We start from the raw sequence: 6,000 nt of genomic DNA, 5'->3' as shown, positions 1-6,000 counted from the left end.
CAGAGTCACGACGACGAATGGTGGTAGTCGAAGTCCGCAGAGAGACCTTCAAATTGATGCTTGAGTTGGGGATTTGAGATCAAAACAGAAGAGTCCACTGACTTAGGAAATATCGATAGTGGGGTGAGAGACCGAGAGTAAGATTTGTTTTAAATCAATGGTGGAGATTTAATCTCCATATAATGGACGGTACCAACGGTCCGGGCCGGGGGCCCTTTTTTTCCGAAATCTAAAACCGGCCCACCCCGCCAATTACATGGACTCTCCCCGCCCCGCCCCGTTTTGAGTTTACAAAATTTGTACCCGCCCCGAACTGACTGAACTCGGCCCATCCCGCGGGTCCTAGGCTCGTTTGCCCAACCCTAATGTAAGCTATATGTTCAGGCATCATGCTGACATTAACGAGAAAAACACAAATTGCCCCAAACTCCTTGAGATAACTAGCCAACTAGGTGTAAGTGTGTCCTACCTGCAGGTTTTTAAGATTTCACTATCAACAACTTGAAAGGTCCTAAAGTGAATAAGCAATCTAAAGAAAGGTCCTAAATTGGAGACGGACTTCTTAGATGTCATGGTGACAGTATTCCAAACTAATAATAAACTTCTTAAACCGAGTTTCTACATCACGCATTGTGTGTCCTCTATGGATTCATGGCCATGAGTAAAATGAATAATGAATCAGATATTCCCACTTGGCATTTCTATTGGCTGTCTCAGCAATATTGCAGTTAAAAGAAAGGAAATCACTGCAACTGAGTCTTTCCTATCGTTTTCGTTACCACTCGTCCGGAAAAACCATCTCAAGACAGACAGAAATTCATTAGGGGTCCTATAAGCTGCTGCGTGATAGTGATGGATCAAAGTCCCCGTGCGTGAATTCTTGTTCCAACCCCACCAATTCTATGACCTATTTCGTACAAGTTCGGTAACTTTGACACCAAGAAATCGTTTCACAGTTTGAATAGAATGACATTTCCGTTTCTGATCTAATTGTGGATGACTTCATATTATTTACATGGATATTCACTCAAAGAAAAGCACAAAGCAGCCTTGCTCAATAAGTAAAGCCAATAAAGCATGTCGTTGAAGGAGAAAGATGAACTTAGAACATGAGAAAGAAAAGAAATTTGGCCAACCATCACTGCAGCCACGAATCCTACTGTTCTTCATAGTACGGTGGTGTTGCTACAAAGGTCATTCCCTTCGTCCTCATCGCTGTCGTCTTCATCTGCATCTACCCAGTTACTAGAATGGTGTGAAAACCACCGCCGTTTGTGACCTTCTGGAAGCACCAAACTGCGCAAGCTTTAGTTAGTACAGTTGTATAAAACAAGCAAGATTAACCTAAATATTTTCTTACATACCTCTAGGTTCTTCCATGTGATCATTTTCTTCAGGGTGGAAGCTAGAATGACGAGTCAAGAGAATGATTTTGAATCAAATGAAGAATCATATTTCATCATGCAATGACTCTGTTTACGACAAAATCACTTCTAGCATAAGGGCTTTAATGAAGAAGCAACTCAAAACACTGTGAGTGATTTTCAAAAGAAACACCTGTTATTATCTACAAGAAGCAACTCAAAACACTGACCTGTTATTATCTACAAACATTGAGGTCAAACAAACCAAAAGCAGGAGACGTTGACCTTGATTAAGAGAACTGGGTGGGAGTTACTAGGCCCAGGTGGGAATTTACTTAGTTGGGTTTGTTGGGTTATAGGCCCCTCTCACTTTATAAAGCTTGCATTTGATTTTGAAAGAAATAAAAAACAAACTTTACAAGCTTAGATTTAATTAAAATCCTTATAATTCTTAGAAGGAGAATAGTTCTTAGAAACCTATAGAATAGTTTTTAGAATTTTTCAAAAATTTTGCACCCGCGACCTATATTCATTGATGCATCAAGGGTTCCACATGTATCAACCGTTAAAGTTTAAGTATTGAAAGTCACTCTTACACGCGTAAGCGACTGACTGTAGCATACCTTTTAAATTTTAATCGTATGAGTTGAAATCGACAAACTTCAGTAATCATCTTGAGACTAAACTGTTTAACGGTTTGCAACTTAAACATCTTAGTAGCTAGAAGAAAGAAAGTAAAAACGATTAAAAGTAGCCTAAATCACGAAAATAATTGGGGGACGGCGATACAGAACTAACCCACCCAATAATGAATTATTTATACTTAAAACTTGTCATAGAAGACTTATATAAAACAGTTTTCCGTCACATGATATATCAATCTTATAACTTAGTTTTTCTTTACATGTCAATACAATAATAGTAAATTCATTTTATATAAGTTACTCGTAACAATGATGCGGATCCGTGATTACGATTTGTTATTAACTTGGAAGCTGACCCGTTTGATTCCTGACCTTTGCGTTTATGTGATTCTGAATGTGATGAGGCTGCTGTGTCAACTCCGCAGTGGTCCATTACCTTTGCGTACATCTCATTTCTCAACACAGCAAGCAAACGCAAGCCTCCAACTACTTATTTATTTATATGCAAAACAACTATTAAATTAAATAGAGTGATGACGATTACAACTAGTTTTTATACAATCAAATATAACGGTTTTGTGAGCCACACTCAAAAGAGATCTATTCCAAATATGAAGGCTATTATGACGAAAGCCATTACTTGTAACAGCGTCCGTAAAAAAAATTCGCTTCTTAAAACACATGCGTCCTAAAAATAAAATCAAAGAATTTTGCAATATCTTTGATATTATCAACGATAGACATGAGGCGCCAATGAACACTGCACGATCATGAAACAATATCAATCACTAACTTCGGGTCGCTCTCCACACAAATTCTGTACTACGGCGTGTTGTTTGACGTTTTTATGGCAATTTTACGTTTTGTGTTTTACTAGACAAATTTTCTTTTGCTTGTTAGGCTACAAACATATGAATATTATCAAACAATTTGTTGGGTAGGGTTTAATTATGTTATTTGATTTTACGAAAGATATATTAGCATCAATTGTTCGTGCACATAAAACTAGCACAATTATAAATTTCTGGCCCTTTATTAGCTTCATGCTTTACAGTGAGTTCGTGACAAGTTAATATAAATTCAATGTTAACGTCATGTCCTCGCGTGCAAACAACTACCGGCAGCAAAACACTTGTAATATGTAGGCACTAGCTAGAATCGATATCCATCAAACTTGTCGCAGGCATAATGATACTAACCTTGCATTAGTTAAATATGTACTTAGAGTTACAACCTCCATTCATTTCGAGCTACTTGCTTCTTTTGAACTAGTGTCTCAGGTTGTGAAAGGTGCAACTTTTCATTATATATATTTTTTCGTTTTATATCATTTTTTAATGATGTTTTTTTGCGTTTTATACTCCGGATCTTTGTGTCCAAAGCTCTAGAAAAGATTTAGGCTACTTAATTTCAATCTCACCATGCTTATTAGTTCATCTCACTAGTCTACTTCATGAAAACCTGAATATTTAATGGCCTAGATCTCTTTCTCTCTCTCTTGAACGATCCAAATTTGAACTCCGGACACAAAAATCCGAAGTGAATGTCTTTGTCATGGCTAACTACTCTTATAACTTTACACCAACTTATACCATGTGGCTCAAATCCCATATAATGCAAAGTGTATGGGACATAGTTCCCTTTTAAAGAGACACTGTTGATGCTCTACCTACTAGCCTCATCATTGCATGTAAAACTAAGGCATGTCATCAATGTGGTGAGTTTCAATTTTACGTGTTCAAATAACATTACTAAAACTAATCACATTGCTAAAGCAAAATTTTTCACAAGTAAACTCCATCAGTTTATGTAAAAATCTACGTGTATTAGAGAATTTGTTAACAATGTGATTAATTTTACGTGTTTAAATAGGTTTTTTAGCCAAAATGATCCTTTAAATTTGCCTACCTTTTCACTTTGGTCCATGAGATTTGAAATTAATAGAAATGGTCCATGATATTGTTCATCATCAATCATTTTGGTCGCTCGGTGAAAAATTATGTTAAATATGAATCAAAATGACAAAATGACCCTTAATATAATAAATAATAGGTCAAAATGATTTGACAAAAATTAAGGATATTTATATTATTTTATCCTTATTTTATGAAGAGGTTTTATGAAAAAACTAAAATAATTTATTGTGAACAAACTCATATACCAAATCTATCGATTTTAAATCTTAAAAATCAAAATAAATAATTATACGAATCCCTTAATCTATTTTAGCTAAAAAGACGTTTAAATATTTTTACGCTAATAAGCAAAAGCATCGTGCTCCTGTTTCCGACTCGATCCTGAACATGATTTGCTTGCTTGTGGGGTTGCTTGCCCTAGGAGGCATGTCTCAAAAGCAATAATTAAAGAAAAGGCCTACATGCTACTCGTACAAATCTGCTTTTAAATTAATCTGAAAAAAAGTGCTTTTAATCCAAAAGCAGTAGTCTACAGATTAAAAGAAGGAAATAAAAAAAATGAAAACTAAAATAAAGAGGACAGTCCACCACAAACTCCAAAGGATTAATGGAAGTAAGAGATTGCTTTTTAAAGTACAAACTTTCAAAGGAGATAAATTATTTTAATATCTCAAGTTTTATAGTAATTAAAGAACAAGAGACTTTTTCAATTTAAACATTTTCTTCCTTCACAAAACCAGCTAAGAAAATCTATAAAACCCTAGCTCGATATTTTGGATATTTTGGATATTTTATTGGAATCTAGAAATGGGTTTCCACAACTTAGAAAGAGACAAAATTAATCTAGGACATTACACAATTGTAAATTATTTCTTTCCAGTTAACAATGTGATTGGCATCCTTTTAAGAAGAAATTTTTAGCTGTATTGAGAATGCAAGTAGTACATCATATGTTTTAATAGGAATGGTGAAAATTTTTATTTTTTAAGTTATTAACTTTTTAGCACACATATCCTATTATTTGTATAATGACACTTGATGTACAACCTTTGTACCGATCACATTGAAAAATCTCTCCCTTTAAAGGACATCTCTAATAAATAGTTTTAACTAATCTTTCCACTTTCTCCATTATAAATTTTCGCTTTACGAATCATTAAGAGAGTATTTCCAAAGATTGAAAGATTGAAATGGTCCTACAAACTAACCAAGAAAAAGTGCCTCATGGACAATGATGAATTCAGAATTTTAAGGTCAAGAAGTTTAATGTAAAAGGTTCAAAAATAATATTATAAGTTACAAAGTCTAAATCGTAGGCCCTTTTTTAGTAAGGTCATTTATATAAAAAAAATATATATATATATATATATATGTTCACTCAATTTATGAGTCCATTTGTGTTTTTCCAATACCTCAGGTGCTCCCGCAACTACCCTTGTCCCTCTATAAAACAGCCCATGACCATGGATTTTGCTTGAAAAGGTTGACCCAAGGACTTCCATGCAACAAAAAATATCACTATGATCATATTCAAAACTAATCATATTTATCCATATGAAAATGTTAAAATTAATGTCAATACGTGATATAACTTACAAAAAGAATGTTGCTTATATTATTCCATTCTAATCATATGCTATCATGCAAAAATGTTAAAACACGTAAATACATTATAGGCTTAAAACATATCAATCACTACAATGACATGATAAGTTCTCCTCGAACGTGCTGTAGCCGTTGCTTCAAAGAAACCTAGAAAGGGTTCTTGTTGCAACTGGACAGGTCAAAGTAAGTTTGTTTCAATTTCGAATGGTCAAAATTCATTTTACCTCTTTCTCTTCATGCGTGATTAAACTAACAACTGCATAATAAGCCAAATTGTCAAATACTCTACACATCAGAAAGCAGAGTTGAGACACAATTAGAGACCCTTCTTAATTAATTAAACCGAATATTACAAAGTTAACAACTATTTTTTTATAAACAATAAAGTTAGTGAATTAAGTTGTTAGGAAAGAAATCGATGAAAATTAAACTTGAACCAGGATACATACGCATAATTATTTTCTACTGCTA

Source organism: Pyrus communis, chromosome 9 (assembly GCF_963583255.1).
Source record: "Pyrus communis chromosome 9, drPyrComm1.1, whole genome shotgun sequence".
Lineage (NCBI taxonomy): Eukaryota > Viridiplantae > Streptophyta > Magnoliopsida > Rosales > Rosaceae > Pyrus > Pyrus communis.
The sequence above is the reverse complement of the archived record's forward strand: the minus strand, read 5'-3'. Positions refer to the sequence as shown.